Source organism: Gorilla gorilla, chromosome 9 (assembly GCF_029281585.2).
Source record: "Gorilla gorilla gorilla isolate KB3781 chromosome 9, NHGRI_mGorGor1-v2.1_pri, whole genome shotgun sequence".
NCBI lineage: Eukaryota > Metazoa > Chordata > Mammalia > Primates > Hominidae > Gorilla > Gorilla gorilla.
The window spans coordinates 107555304-107573092 of record NC_073233.2 but is presented as its reverse complement, the minus strand read 5'-3'; the positions used below and the strand labels follow the sequence as shown (position 1 = coordinate 107573092).

The 17789-nt window shown below is 35.0% G+C and overlaps 1 protein-coding gene across 1 annotated transcript in view; it reads right to left on the bottom strand.

Annotated features, from left to right (window-relative positions):
• Window positions 1–17789, bottom strand: part of CNTN5 (contactin 5) — a 1330348-nt gene that overhangs the window by 690646 nt on the left and 621913 nt on the right. The window lies entirely within an intron of this gene.

Sequence of the window (17789 nt, the reverse complement as noted above, 5' to 3'; positions counted from 1 at the left end):
CAAAAATCACAAGCATTCCTATACACCAACAACAGACAAACAGAGAGCCAAATCATGAGTGAACTCCCATTCACAATTGCTTCAAAGAGAATAAAATACCTAGGAATCCAACTTACAAGGGATGTGAAGGACCTCTTCAAGGAGAACTACAAACCACTGCTCAAGGAAATAAAAGAGGATACAAACAAATGGAAGAGCATTCCATGCTCATGGGTAGGAAGAATCAATATTGTGAAAATGGCCATACTGCCCAAGGTAATTTACAGATTCAATGCCATCCCCATCAAGCTACCAATGACTTTCTTCACAGAATTGGAAAAAACTACTTTAAAGTTCATATGGAACCAAAAAAGAGCCCGCATCGCCAAGTCAATGCTAAGCCAAAAGAACAAAGCTGGAGGCATCACGCTACCTGACTTCAAACTATACTACAAGGCTACAGTAACCAAAACAGCATGGTACTGGTACCAAAACAGAGATATAGATCAATGGAACAGAACAGAGCCCTCAGAAATAATGCCGCATATCTACAACTATCTGATCTTTGACAAACCTGAGAAAAACAAGCAATGGGGAAAGGATTCCCTATTTAATAAATGGTGCTGGGAAAACTGGCTAGCCATATGTAGAAAGCTGAAACTGGATCCCTTCCTTACACCTTATACAAAAATTAATGCAAGATGGATTAAAGACTTACATGGTTAGACCTAAAACCATAAAAACCCTAGAAGAAAACCTAGGCATTACCATTCAGGACATAGGCATGGGCAAGGACTTCATGTCTAAAACACCAAAAGCAATGGCAACAAAAGACAAAATTGACAAATGGGATCTAATTAAACTAAAGAGCTTCTGCACAGCAAAAGAAACTACCATCAGAGTGAACAGGCAACCTACAAAATGGGAGAAAATTTTCACAATCTACTCATCTGACAAAGGGCTAATATCCAGAATTTACAATGAACTCAAACAAATTTACAAGAAAAAAACAAACAACCCCATCAAAAAGTGGTGGAAGGACATGAACAGACACTTCTCAAAAGAAGACATTTATGCAGCCAAAAGACACATGAAAAAATGCTCACCATCACTGGCCATCAGAGAAATGCAAATCAAAACCACAATGAGATACCATCTCACACCAGTTAGAATGGCAATCATTAAAAAGTCAGGAAACAACAGGTGCTGGAGAGGATGTGGAGAAATAGGAACACTTTTACACTGTTGGTGGGACTGTAAACTAGTTCAACCATTGTGGAAGTCATTGTGGCGATTCCTCAGGGATCTAGAACTAGAAATACCATTTGACCCAGCCATCCCATTACTGGGTATATACCCAAAGGACTATAAATCATGCTGCTATAAAGACACATGTACATGTATGTTTATTGCGGCATTATTCACAATAGCAAAGACTTGGAACCAACCCAAATGTCCAACAATGATAGACTGGATTAAGAAAATGTGGCACATATACACCATGGAATACTATGCAGCCATAAAAAATGATGAATTCATGTCCTTTGTAGAGACATGGATGAAATTGGAAATCATCATTCTCAGTAAACTATCACAAGAACAAAAAACCAAACACCGCATATTCTCACTCATAGGTGGGAATTGAACAATGAGATCACATGGACACAGGAAGGGGAACATCACACTCTGGGGACTGTTGTGGGGTGGGGGGAGCGGGGAGGGATAGCATTGGGAGATATACCTAATGCTAGATGATGAGTTAGTGGGTGCAGCACACCAGCATGGCACACGTATACATATGTAACTAACCTGCACAATGTGCACATGTACCCTAAAACTTAAAGTATAATAATAAAGAAATAAATAAATAAATAAATAATTTGATAATTGTGCTGTTCTTCTAAGGTGAGGTTTTTACTCCCAACCACCATATAGGAGAATGATTAGAAAACAATCATTTTTAAAGAACAATAAAAACAATCCACTAACATTTTGTTGTATATTGTGTTTTGTTACAAGATACATCGTACTCTAGGCCAGGTGCGGTGGCTCACGCCTGTAATCTCAGCACTCTTGGAGACCAAGGCAGGCTGATCACTTGAGGTCACAAATTCAAGATCAGCCTGGCCAACATTGCACAACCCTGGCTCTACTAAAAATACAAAAATTAGCCAGGCATGGTGGTGGGCACCTGTAAACCCAGCTACTTGGGAGGCTGAGGCAGGGAGAATTGCTTGAACCCAGGAGGTGGAGGTTGCAGTGAGCCAAGATCATGCCATTGCACTCCAGCCTGAGCAACAGAGCAAGACTCTGTTTCAAAAGAAAAAAAAAAAAAAAAAGATAAATTGTAGTTTCAATGCTCCCATAATAAAATCAACATTTGTGTTTGAAGATTCAGTTACTCCTATAGTATCATTAATGTGTATTTTTTCACATGTCTTGCCTTGCTCTCTGGTTACTTCTCCTGCTCCACAATTACTACTCTTCAAAAATGCGCAGACATTTTCCTTAAATATGTAGATGCTCTCTAACTTTCTTAACTCCAGGTCACATCAAAATTGTTCACTTTTGAATTTCACATATTTCTTTTGCTAGAATACAGTAAGGCAAGTTATGCAAATTAGCATCTGCTGCTGTCTTAACTTCCCAATTAATACATAGTTTCTTGATTTGAAAATAAAGGTTTTCTTCCTATTATTCACATTTTTACACATCTGAAAATGAAATTCTTCTCATAGCGAACTATATATTCAATGAAGTATGACTTCAATGTTTATTTTCTAAACATAAACATAATTATTCTTATTAAATTATTGTGTATTTTGAAATTGATGACAGAATATGAGTCTGTCCTGATAGAGCGGCTTTAGTGCTACCAGGAAAAAGATTCTGTGGTAGACACAACATTTGGCATTCCACATTATACCATATAAGCTAAATTAGAATGTGCACATTTTTTCCTATTAAAGAATAAATTAAAAATTAATAAGGTACCCTGGAAGATCCATGTGGTCATAAATTTCAGTAGTGATAAATATTTCTTCAAATTATATAAATGGAAAAAATGTGGCATCTCTGAGTTATTTTAAGTTATAATACATTTGGGCATTGACTAAATATAAATTCCTCAACTTGTAATCAGCATAATAGTTCCAGAGATCCAACAAAGTATTTGTTCCTTAAGCATCCATACTTATTCTTCAAATTAATCTAATATTAGAGAAAATTATAACTCTAATGTAATAAAATGTTATAGCAAAACGATGGCTATAGCGAAAAATGCCATTGATATCCTGTATTTCTAGAACAAGAATTACTGAAAATTTTGTTACTGAGAACTGAAAACTCTGGTCGAGGTTTTCCTTGCACCCTTGCCCCTAAAGCACGGCCTTTTCTGGATCCTGGAGATCTCTCTACTCTACTGGTGGGGAAAGAAAATCATCACGGCCTACAACTCGTATAAATTCAAGCTGGATACCCCGGCACAGTGGGGATGCAGTTTTAGTGAGTGTGGTTGTTACTGGACCACCGAGTGGGAACTCGGGCAGCACAAACATATGTAAACAATACTGCAATTATTAAGTGTAGCTGGAATGTCATCATGTCTTCATAAAGAGTTTGAAAACTCCTGGAGCCATTTGTACAAAGCATGTCTTCCCACATCCAAAGAATATAATGAACACAGTGACAGAGTACAAACTGAAAGACATAAGGCTCAGTTTTAATAGACTTTATAACTTACAAATTAAGCCATGGTCTCTACCTGTGCTGTTCCAATACTGTAGACACTAGCCATGTATTGAGCATTTGAAATGTGGCTAGTCTGACCTTAAGATATACACAACAGAGTTTGAACAATAAGTACAATAAATGTAAAATTCCCCATTAATAATTTTTGATTGCTATTAAAAGGACAATACTTTGATTATATTTGGACTAAATATATCATTGTCCCTTCTCACACTGCTATAAAGATACTACCTGAGACTGGGTAAGTATAAAGAAAAGAGGTTTAATTGACTCACACTTTTGCATGCCCAGGAAGGCCTCAGGAAACTTAGAATCATGGCAGAAGGGGAAGTAGGCACCTCTTACACGGTGGCAATTGAGATAAAGAGCAAAGAGCAAAGGGGTAAGAGCTCATTATAGAACCATCAGATCTTGTGAAAACTATCAGGAGAACAGCATGGGGAAACCACCCTAATCCAATCACCTCCCTCTCTCCCTTGACATGTGTGGATTACAATTCAAGATGAGGTTTGGATGGGGACACAAAGTCAAACCATATCAACCATATACCATCAAATTCATTTAACGTGTCTTTTTGTTTCTTTTTTGTTTTGTTTCATTGTTTTTTGAGACGGAGTCTCACTCTGTTACCCAGGATGGAGTGCAGTGGCACCATCTTGGCCCACTACAACCTCTGTCTCCCAGGTTCAAGGGATTCTTCTGCTTCAGCCTCCCAAGTAGCTGGGATTATAGGCACCCACCAACACGCCCAGCTATTTTTTGTATTTTTAGTACAGACAAGGTTTCACCATGTTGGCCAGGCTGGTCTCAAACTCCTGACCTCAGGTGATCTGGCAGCCCTCGGCCTCCCAAAGTGCTGGGATTACAGGCATGAGCCACTGCACTCTGCCTATTTCTTTTCTTAATGCAAGTCTTAACATATTTAAATTTGTCTATATAGTTAACATTGCAGCTTTCTATCAGACAACTATTGTCTGTAAGACCATCTTACTGTCTTTTGCACTGCTAGAAGATGACTCAAAGTACTACTCATGTGAACTAATGAGTTTCTTATATAATACAACTTAGCTGGTGTTCTGTTTTATAAAATATTTTGTTAAATGTTCTATTGTATATTCAGTGTTCATTTAATCAAAAATCAGGAAACAACATTTCTACTTAAGAGAGTTTTTGTCCTCTAGAGCAGAGCTTCTCAAATTATAATGTACATGCATCTGAGGAGCTTTTTAAAAATGCAGTTACTAAATCAGTTGCTCTGGATGGAGTCTGAGATTCTTTATTTCTAAAAAGTACTGCCCTGCTGATGCTGCTACTGTTGCTGCTCTGGGACTACACGGCAAGTTGTAAATTTCCAGATCACAGCAGTGTTCAAATGTACTTGAGCTCCTAAAATTAGACTATAATGATACTAAATACACACATTGAAGTATTTTAGCTTATATGTTAAAAGTTTATTACTGTCATTATTACATCAGATACTTAATCTATTCCTTTAAAAAATTTGAAGATAAATACGTGTTTATAACACTGTAAAGAGAAAATGTGAAGAAAATGAACATAATCTATCATCACTTCAGAAATTGATAACCATTGTTACATTTTAAATGTATTTCTGTATACTACTTTTATCTAGCTTGTTTTAATGAAATTTTGATAACATTATCAATGCTGTTTTACGTTTTTTAAATCTTATGTTGGATACAGTCATTCCTCAATATGATTGTCTACACAGTGCTTAATGGATGTCGATTATTGTAGCATATGGGATATACCAAATATTCCTAATCAATCCCCCCTTATTAGTCACTTGCACTGCTGCTAATTTTATGTCATTATTAACAATGTTGTGAAAAACAACTTTGTTTCCTATTTCTTTGAAATATTCTCAGTACTTAGTAAAATGTTAAACACTTTCAAGGATATAGTTCAGAAGGGCAAACCCCGTTAGTAGAAAATTATTAAAAAATGTTTATGTAAATTCAGATTTTTCACCTACAATTTGAACTAGATATTGAAAAACTTGGATAATTCCTATAGACTTGTAGGTATTACTTGTCATCCTGAATACAGAAAAAGAAATGTAAACACATAATCAATTTGCTCTATTGTTCTCATGATAGTCTGTCTATATGTATGATATTTTATTACTGAGTTTTCTCTTGCTTCTACATAAATTGAAAATACGTATGCTCTTCAAGTAAGTCTTCTAACTTTTAAGTATTGTATCGTGGAGTACCTGTAACTAGTTTTTGAAGCAAATTCTAAATACCTCTGAAACCTATGTGTTCCAATCTCAACCAATCACTTAATAACTGGGGTTATTTTAATAATCTTTGATACATTTATTATATATTAGACTTTTTTAAGTTACTATATGTGTATATGTATGTATGTGTGTATGATGTGAATGCAAACAAATGCATATGCATTAGTCCATTCTCACACTGCTGGATACCCGGCATAGTGGGGACACAGTTTTGGTGATAGTGGTTGTTACGCAAACAAATGCATGCACATCGTACACACATATATGCATGTACACATATAGTAATTTTAAAAGAAAATCTAATATATAATAAATGGATCTAAGATTATTAAAATAACCCATTATTAAGTGATTGCTTATTCTTGACAAATATGAATTGTAAAAACTCTCTACACAGGCACTTTATACTAATTATTGATAACTTCAAGGAAGCTTGAAATTAACAAGGTCCCTCTGTAAGACACTTCGCTAAGTTCTTATTGTAATTTCATTACTGCTTTGCAGCAAAGATATGTATCAGAAAATATAGTTTAAACTTTTCTATTATTCAGTCTAGGAGAATTTTGTGTGCTGTAGATGAGCACATATAAATGTTGTTATCAGACCTAATTTAAGTATCATCCCAAACATTTGTGTGCTTGACCTTTCTGATCTTGATCCTTTATCAACTGAGGTTAATACTACCCATATTATAGGATTATGAGAATACAATCTAAGACACTTAAATGGTTTAGAATTGAGCTGGACATACAATGAACATCAATCTATCCTGACTAAAATATCAATATTTTCATATAATTATTTTCATTTTTTGCCAAGGAAGAATACAAGAATAATCAATGTATTTTCCCAGATGCTAGTAAAGTGATTTTCAACCCTCCTGTTTGGCAGTGAAATTAATTATCTAAATAAAATCTTATATAGTATATTAATATAGAAAACTTTACCAAAGAACTAAGGTCTACCCACTGAAATGTAGAGAAGAAAAAAACAACTATTAACTAAGAGTTTCTATTCACTGAGCTTCTCTTACCACTGTAACTACTACTGAGGCAGCTGCATGGAATTTGGATTCTAAAGAATAAATATGTTACATTGGAACAATTATTTACACAGCTCCTCTAGCCTAAGAACCATCTTTATCCCATTATTTTCTTTATTTCAAACAAGTCATGCTGGCTCTACCAAAAATATATAAATCCTTAATCCATTTCTTGCTTTCCATGATCCCCTGTTACTACCCTAATTCAGGCAGTCGTCACCTACTATTTAGGCTATAAAAATAATTTGTCTGTTTTATAACAGGTTCATTGAGGTGTAAATGGCATATAATAAAACTGCACACATTTAAGTTGCATAATTTTCTGAGTTTTGACATATAGATACACCTGTGAAACCATCACCACAGTATAGAGGATGAACGTATTCATCAACCCTAAAACTTTCCTCAGGCCAATTTGTAATCTTCCTTGGCCCCACCTCACAACATCATTAGGCAACCAACATTTTGCTTTCTGTCACTATAAATTAGCTTGTACTTTCTAAGGTTTACATACATATAAGCAAACAGAATGAATTAAATAATTTTTTTCACTTATGAAGATTATTTTGAGATCCAAGAATTCTGAGTAACACAAGGTCACATAGATTTTCTTGTATTTTTTCATCCAGAAATTTATAGATTCAGGTTTTATATATAGCTATATCATATATTATGGGTGAAATTTTCTATATAAAATGAAGGATGGATCAATGTTCATATTTCTGCATACGGGTAACCAATTTGTTCCAGTAAAATTTGTTGAAAAGATTATCTTTCCTCTGCTCAGTTGCCTTTGCACCTTTCTAAAAGGTCAGCTGCCCACATGTGTGGCTCATAATTTTCTTGTTTCAATCAATAACAGCAAAGTTAAATAATTACTAGATTTGGTTAAGATAATTTTACACGCCAACTTGGCTAATCCATGGTACCCACATATTTGGTCAAATGTGTCATTACATTTCTCTGAAGGTATCTTTTAGAAGAGATTAACATTAGGATCCATAGACTTTGACTAAAGCAGATTATTCTCCATAATGATTGGGTGGGTCTCCTCCAATCTATGAGGGCCTTAAGATAAAAAAGACTGAGGTTTCCAGAGGAAGGGAGAATTCTACTTCCAGACTGCCTTGGGCTTGAGCTGCAACGTCAACTTTTCCCTAGGTCTCTAGCCTGCCAGCCTACTCCACAGATTTTGGACTTACCAGCTCCTACAATCCTGTGAGCAAATTCCTTATAATAAATCTGTCTATATACATATACACACCTAATTTGTCCTGTTTTTCTGAAGAACTAAGACTAGTATGTTGATACGCAGTGTATTTATATTAATTAAAAAACGGTTTACAGTTACCAAAACCTAAAACAAACTAGCTTAAACATAAAATTTGTTATGTTTACTTATATATCTTATGGTATCCAAAGATAGAAAACCTGCTCTCAGGAACAACTAGAGCCTGGAATACAAATGCCATTGGATCTCTCCACATCTTATGATTCTCTTCCTTTCATAATTTTTTTCCCTTTTTCTTTTATTACTCATTCAGAAAGTCTGACTTTCTCTGCTTCTCAGAGGTACTCACCTGACAGGATATGGCTGCTGCCAGCTTGGTGTTTACAACTTTTATTTTAAAGAGTAAATGATCATGTATCTTTCATTCCCAACCCTCAAAAGCCCATGAGTAAGTGTCTTTAACCAGCTTGGGTGAGGTGCCCATCTCTAAGTAAATCAACTGTGGCAGGGGTTGGAGGCACAATATAAACTGATGTTTGTGCTGGAGCCCTGTAAATGATGTGTAGGAGATTGATCCTAAAGGAAGAGGGTTCTAGACAAGCCAATGGCACTCATTACATTTTTCTTTTTCTTTTTTTTTTTTTTGAGACATAGTTTCACTCCTGTTGCCCAGTCTGGAGTGCAATGGCGCCATCTTGGCTCACTGCATCCTCCACCTCCTGGGTTCAAGCAATTCTCCTGCCTCAGCCTCCCTAGTAGCTGGGATTACAGGCATGTGCCACCACGCCTGGCTAATTTTATATATATATATATTTTTTAGTAGAGACAGGATTTCACTATGTTTGTCAGGCTGTTCTCAAACCCCTGACCTCAGGTGATCCACCTGTCTCAGCCTCCCAAAGTGCTGGGATTACAGGCATGAGCCTCTGCGCTAAGCCCACTCGTTACATTTATTTTCAGGAGCAGTAAATAAGCTAACTGTCTAAATTCCTAATTGTTAAATGTGATGCAAGAGTAAATATTTACTATATACTCTGTAGATTGGAGAGCTTGCTGAAATTATCAGACATTGCCTGAGATATTAAGAAAAAATTGGAATATAAAATTTTAGTTCTAATTTTATATTCTCTAGGCAGCCTACACGAAGCATTTCTCCTTTCAAATCAGACTTTTAGCTCTGACTCTATTCACTTGTTCTGAATTAGAGGGGATTTGATTTCATTTTGTATTATCAATTATTTAAAAGTTTTGCAGCAGATAATGAAGAGAATCATATACTCTAAACACCCTGCATAAATTGGCACACTAGCTGTTATCCACTTACCTTGCTCTGCTTTTCAGATTACTTGTTGCAACCTGAGTAATTTTTTTTTTGTTTTGCTTTTGTGTTTGCACACTCCTGTTTTAGAATGTAAACTCCACAAGGTGTTCTGTTCACAGCTACATCCTAGCACCTAAAAAGGTGTTTGATGCAACTTATTCATAAATATTTAAATTAATAAAATATAAATTTTAAGAACTTATATTTAAACTCTGTTTTAAAAGCATATAATTGCATTTACAAACATAGTATCCATTAGAGTGGTCCTCAGTGGTGAAAGAAGGCCAATTTGCGGGGTTAGTGCCTTTGTAATAAATTCTGAATGGGTCTAGTAATCTTAACACATCTCATCCTTCAAAATCAATGATCTAGCACTCACATTTACAAATTTTCCTTGAATTTTTTATGTTCTCCTGCTCAATGTGTCAAATGTGACATAACAGATGTAGTCACTGAATGATCAAACAGATGTTTCATTTGTGTTACCATTCATTATAATACGTCATAATTGACAGCAGGACTAGGCAACTTGTCAAGCACCTAAAAACTACTCAGGTCTCTTTTTAAAAGACTCAGGTTTTTAAAAAAACAAACAAAAGCAAAACCTTCCTATGAAACAAACAAAAATATTTAAAATATTTTTTAAATAAATTGTCATTACTGGGTAGTAATAATCAGTTGAGTGAATCCCTTTTGCAGGTTACAGTGATATACAAGGAATTTGTGTCACTGTGTACAGCAATCATGGATACCATGGAGACTGTTTCAAGAGTATTAGGCAGCCCTGCCCAATGTGTACTTCCAGTCCTTAGACCATATGGAACTGGATATGGAAACCCTGAAATCTCCAAATTCCCAAAATAGATGCAGGTATATTTATTTTTTACATTTGTTGTATTAGTCTATATATCCATTATGTGCTTTTTGTGATGTTGATGTTTTTCAAACACTTCTGGAAAGACTTTCCCTTTAACATGCCGAGCTCCAGTAAGGTGCTAAGTAGATGGTTAGGAATGTTTTTTGTAATTTACAACAGTTCAGTGAGGCTTTCTGTATAGATTTGGTTGGAGGTTTGCGTTTTTTTCATTAAGCTATCTGTACTTCGATTTTTTCTTTTTCTCTTTTTTTTTTCTTATTTTTTGTTGGGCATTGGGACAGAGGGAACTCTTCTCTTTTGAACTTTGACATTTTTTCCAGGCAACATACTTTTTGGTCCACAAACTTAACTATGCAAGAAACACATTTTTTTTTTTCAAAATGTCTAGGTTAAATTAGATACTGAACTCCTGTACTTCTACAGGGGTTTTCTACAGGTAATTTTCTAAAGAAATACATTTTGGTAGGTATTTTGGAGGCCCTGAACAGAGTCAGAGAGGTTTATAAGCTGCCTGATAATGAAAGGAAGGGCCTTTGCTATCCAGTCCACTGTAGTCATTTGCTGATCTCCTGTTTTCCTGGTGTTTTGCAGCCTTGTTGCTCTTGGCTTCCAGTCTTCCATGTCTCTATGGAGTGCAGGCATCTTTGCTGAGACTGGCATCTCTGGGCAAATGTGCCAGCTTCCTGGGTACCTTGCACAACTGTCACCTCTAAGATTTTATCAGCCCACTCTTAAGGTCCATTAACTAGTGCATGGGTCCAGGACAGTCTAGAAACTTACTAAACTATCTTTCTTCCATTTTCCAGAAATTTTGCCCTTCTCAAGTGTTGCCTTAAAGGGCAGGCATTTAGCTTTCCTCTTACCCCTGGCGCTTTGCATCATCATTTCTATGAACTTCAGTTTTGGGACAGGAGAAAGCTTTGTTTTCCAACAGTTTCTACTTTGTGATCTGGAAAATTTCCTGAGGGAAAAAAATATGAAAGGTCTAGCTATCTGTTTGAAATTAAGAAGGTGGAGGGAGAAATAGTAGCAATAAAATGCAAATTAATATGCCAAAAGCTTATTAGGACACACTTGTTTTAATCTATCTCTTTTTCATACCTTACAATTCATGTTTAAATGAAGAGGTTAAAGAGGTAGGATGTAAAGACAGGAATTAATTTATCTATGACTGCAAATAAATTTGTGGGCTTTTAATACTCCATTTAGCTCTTCAGAGGCTCCACAATAACACACACACTTACACATATGTACACACACTTATACCTATATACACACATACACACACATACATGTATTCAGAGGTGCTACAATACAGAAACACATATACACACATGCATATATGTGTATATATATGTGTGTATATACACGTGTGTGTATATATTTGTATTTTATGCGTGTATTATTGTGGAACCTCTGAATAGCTAAATGGAATATTAAAAGTTCACACATTTATTTGGAGTCATGGATAAGTTTATTCCTGTCTTTACATCCTACCTCTTTATTCTACTACTACCTCATTACCTATGTGTGTATGTGTGTGATATGTGTGTGTGTATATACATCTATGTGTGTGTATAGGTGTATATATGTATATAAAATGGATAAAGCAGCAATGGAATGTATTACATAGAAACTGGATAAAGAAAGACTGATGCTTCTATTTTCAGTATTCCATGTTCAAAGCCAAATTAATCCCACAGTCCCCAAGATCAGTTCAAGGGAGTAATTTACTGACACTGCAACTGTTTGCTTCCAAAGAGATTCTGACCTTTATGGAAAGACTATGGACCTAGGACCTTGAGGGGACAGACAACTAGCCTGAAGGAAGCAGGAAAGAGATTTTTCTGAAGAAGTCTCCCAGTCTGCGCATCTAACTTTTAAGCTATAGAACTGGAATTGTCCTCATGCAGTTGACAAGAATCGTTTGCCAAGTTCTGGACAGAAATATAATCATAATTTAGTATTAATCAGGCTGTACTTTGGACCATTTCTTCTTGCTGAGCGTCTTGTAGCACTAGATACTGTTCACATCCACATTGTTCCTATAGATAGGATTTCTGACATTAGGCTTGTAAGACTGTTTAATAATTGATTTGATACTCATTGTCCCTTCAGACAGGACCTCTGACATTAGAATCACAAGGATTTTACTTAAGGACCACTTAAGATTTTTTGAAGACCCCAAATTCTACCTACCAGTTTGAAGACCCCCACATAGGAATGGGATCTGCATGAGAATACAGCTTCTTCATCTCCCTGGCCCATGACTTCATGCAGCACTCTTCGACCAATCAGAGATCTTCACACTGCAGCCCATTCCAAAACCCTTATAAACTCCAAACCCATATAAGTCGAGATAGAGTTGATGTGTCCTCCCATCTCCTCATTCAGGGACACTAAGATTAAACCTTTTTTTCTGCTGCAACCTAGTTTCTCAACATACTGACTTGCTGTGTACATCAGGCAACAAATCTATTATGTTTACAAAACTTCTATTTAAGGTCTACTAAAAAAGACTTGGGATTTTTACACAATACATCTTCTAAGATTTGTTTAATTGATTTAATTTGTTTTAGTCTAAACAAGCATTATAGAAAATGCAATTAATGTTCAGACCTTTTAAGCACTTAAGGGACATCATTTTAGGCAGGCAATTGCTTACATAATAAGCAATTTAATTTAACAACAACTCAGGTCTTCATTCTTTCTCACCCAACTCAGTAACTTCACCAGTAGATGTAGATCAGAAAATCTGATTCGATTGAAACCTACATCATTTTTAATGTGATTTCTGAAGGGCCATTTCATATCTATTGGTCCCATACTACCCCCTGTTCCACTGCCATCCTCTTACCTCTTTTGCATTATCAGAACCTCCAAATTGAACTCCACCTTTGCCTAATCCCATCCACGCTAAACCTCTAAGAATGCCAATGGCCTATTTAAGAAGCTGATATACCCCTTAGCAAGCTCCTTCCATAGGAAGAGGAGGCTACCAATCTCAAAATTCTAACACTGTTTAGATTTGGCCTACCATAGATTTTAGCTCCATAAATTAAACAATTCTAATACATACAGCTACTGTGGACATCTGCTATTTTAATTTGAAAAACTTAAAAGCTATGTTCAGGCAGTGCTGTTTGAAAACATACCTAGTAATCACTCAAAATTCAAGCAAAGACTCAGTTCTGATAAATTTCCTTTTGTGCTTTCACTGCTTGTTTGCATTCTAATAAAATATTTATCATCACTGAAGGGTAAAAATATTCATTAACAGCTTTTTTGATTTTGTTTTGTACTTAAACAACTTGATGGATTTTTTTTTAATAGAAATAACAGCAGTTGAACTGCCTTGACTGACTGCTTTGGCAGTATTTAGACAAAGAGGGATATATAATTTTAACTAGCAGTTTAGAAGCTGCCTAACAATCCATTGTAGAAATCATTAAAAAAATTCTATAAAATTACTCTGTTCATTATGAAGAATCGAATATCCTCAATTAAATTCTCAAACCTGACTATAGCAAAGATCTGATAAGAAATCCATGCTCTCCTAGGAGCTCATTTAATTAACTCAAGCATTGCTTTCAAAGTGCAAGTTATAGTGCTGCTTGTAAATTCACATATATTACATGTAAATTATAAGACATTTCAAAGGAGAGGGACTTTGGTGACAGACCAATTTACATTTCTTTCTTGCCTATAAGCATTTTACCCCCTCACATTTTACATTTAGTATTGATAGACACGGATTGAGGACTTCTGTTTTCCTAGCTATTGTCACCAAGATACACACTTTCTTTAAATATGGTAATTCTTCAATAAATAGAACTACTTACTGATTTAAGGTTGAAATCTGAGACGGGGGAGCTATGAACATGTAAAATTTTTATTAGTTGACTCAAATCTGGATGGATAAATTGGCTGTTAAGTGAAACAGGTTTTGCCCCAAGAGCCAGATACTGTGCTTAAGGGGAAAAAGATGAGATAAACAAGCTTATAAAAAAATGTCTTGCCCTAAATGTACCATGCATTTTGGGAAAATGAAAGAGACAATTCTTTGTACTACAGTTTAGTAGTACAAATCCAATCTGTCTATGAGTTCATTCATTTAGTAACTTGAACAAATCAGTAAAATAAATATTTTCCCTTATCTTGTACTTAATATGGATCTCCCTGTCATTATTGCCCTATTTTTCAAAGTTGTCACCAATAAAATTGAAACCAGTGAATTCAGATTTGATGTATAAACAATCATTTTTTCCTTGTCTTTCCTCATCCTTATCCTTTTGAAGGTCATTTAAATCAGCAAATGTTGAGCTTACCCCAAGGTTTATATATTCTTGAAATAAACCCTTTCTCAATGAACTCCTTTTTAAAGAACTTTAATAAATTTGGCCCAAAATTTCTTATCTGAAACCCTTGGGGGCAGATGTGTTTCAGGGTTGGAGATTGTTTAGACTTTAGAAAGGTACTACTTTGCTGCACATATTCAGTATACTACTGAACACCTTCAGTGAGTTGTTTAATAACACACAAAATAATGATTATATAATAGTGTATACATAATGTACTTCATTCTGAAGCATGTTAGTATTTCGACTGCAAACTTAAATATTTGTACCAAATGGACTAAGTTATATAAATTATGTGTAAGTTCTGCTCAAAATTTTTCACCAAGTAAGTTAGACAAGGTTTTGATTTTTAGAGCTTTCAAAATTTGTAATTGGGATAGTGACTACAGCCTTGTAAGATTCAAAGAAATCACTCTGGTTGACAGGATCGTGAGATGTACTTCATAATACCGCTTTCCGGTGGACACAGCTCTTATAAAGCATTCCTTTTAAATGTTGGGAGAACCTCTGAATCATATAGAATAGTCACTCTCTTGATTAGGTTACTTTATATGACAAAGATGATGGTATAGATAGTATAGATGATGGTGTCATTATTTTGTATTATATAAGATGCTATTATAACCAACTGAAGACACATTGCCCTGCTGGCACTGAAGAAGTAAGCAGTCATGTTGTGAGAGGGGGCTATATGACTAAGGCCTGAGGACAGCTTCTAGGAGGTGAAAGTCACTCTGGCTGACAGGTAGCAAGACAATGAAGACTTCAGTCTTAACCTCAGTAAACTGAGTTCTTCCAACAACCTAAATCACCTTGGAAGACCTTCAGATGAGAGATAAGACTGCAGCCTCAGACAACATCTTGATTTTAGTCTTGTGAGATGCTCAACAGAGGAGATCCTTAATCCACGCTGGAGATTCTGAACCACAGAAACTTTGAGATAATGCATTTGTGGTGTTTGTGCTGCCAAGTTTGTGGCAACGTGTTATGCAGCAGTAGAAAACTAATGTAGTCAGTAAATTTCATTCCTTTCTAACGCAGAACTTTTTTTTCAAATCTTTATATGAAATCTTATCCATTTTCTGTAATTCTTATTCAGTTATTGTCTCAGTCATATGGGTAACTAAAAAACAAAAGGATATCTTGAGATGAGGATTTTTAATTTTATAGTTGATTTTCATGTTAAAGAAAGTTTACATGTAATCCTGAGGCCGTTGATAGCGTTAAAAAGTAAGTGCTGATAAAAGCATATTAGGGAAGTGACTTGATTTTAAGTTTATAACACTTCATTTTATTTTAACTAGGTGGGTTTTTTAAACCAGTCTGTTCTCCTAGATGAAACACAGATTTGATAAAAATAAAACAAAATATTTTACAATTTGGAGTATGATTCATGAAAGTCTAATAGCTAAAACACTTTATATCTGTCACTTCGATTTTACTAGGGGCATGAAGAGGGCTTGTTATATGATATTACATTTAAATGTGCTTTGGATCAAATTGCCTACCCACAGATTAGAATTTCTATCATTTTCTAGGATGAATTGCTTTTAGGGAAGATATTGTTTCTTTAGAACTTTTTTAACCTTTTCTCATCTTCTTATATTTTAACTTCTTTCCCCTTTCTGCACTCTCCAATTGCCACACGCAATAAAAATTTAATAGAATGATCTAAGATACTATGTTATCAATTTTACTAAATTTTTGATGATTGTTTGTGGGATTTCTGTTTTAACATAACTGTTTCCCTTTTTCAAATTTCAGGCTACATGAGCTGTGATATATGTCCTCAAATTATTCACCTGTATCTTGGATTTTATGCTAAGCAACTTCCCTTTTCTAAAAAGGACAGAGTCCCATCTTGATTGTGCATGTTAAATAACAAATAACTTCTAAGTTGGAGCATATATTGAGAATAAATTAGAAACGATGAGACAATTTCTCTTATTCTTCTCATTTAACATCTTTTCCGAAGGTAGAAACTTGGTTCCTTTAAAGCCTTAAGTGGAAAGACATAGATAAGAACATTATTGAACTGTGTTTTGGGCCTAATTGCCCAAATTGCTAAATATTTGAGATTACAGATACGCTAAATGCCCTAATTATTATATTTTGTATGTATCAAAGCATCACCATGTACCCCATAAATGTGTACAATTTCAGATATCAATTTAAAAATAATTACAATGAAAAAGTCATAATTGGAATGTTGAACTACTACTGAGTATTATTTCATTTGTAGTAGAAGGATCACACAAGAGATTGCCAGTGTACTTCCAAAATTCAGCTAAAGAGAGATGAGTATTAGAGAAGAGCAACTGAATGTTGTTCCTTTTAACTAAGAAAACTTTTATCACAGAAAGTTGCCTTGCTTTTTGTCTAAGGAAAGAACAAAAATGAAAGTAGTTTATATAACATCTATGTTTTAAAAAAAATCAGTAATGTTCTTATGGTGCTATCTGGCTGAGAGTAGCCTATCCCACAAAAGCCTGGGTCTTACTCATGTAGCAGAGATGGTTAGTATAATAGAGACTGATGCGTTATGTTATCATAGCTTTATAATCATCTATTCAGGTGAATGAACTAACTCCGCTTACTTAGAGTTCATGCCTACCAAAAAACTTTCTGAATAATATTTGACTCCCCATTAGATTTGCTGATGAGGAAAGAAAACACTGACTCCGAACATGAGTAGCCTACTTGATAGTTATATTTCTCACTATAAATTAATTCACTGAGATCACAGTTTTTACAATTCTCTTGTGACTCTGTAATATTAAGATTCAACTTGAGTAATAATGTTCCATACCAAAAAATTACACAAGTAGCTTTCATTTTTCAGATTGGCATATAGCTCAACAGTTCAGAAAAAAAATACTCTTTTTATGTCTTTTGCATGCTCCAAATGCATGGAAAAATAACACATTTCAGGTAGATTACAACTCTTATTGATATGAGAGAGGAT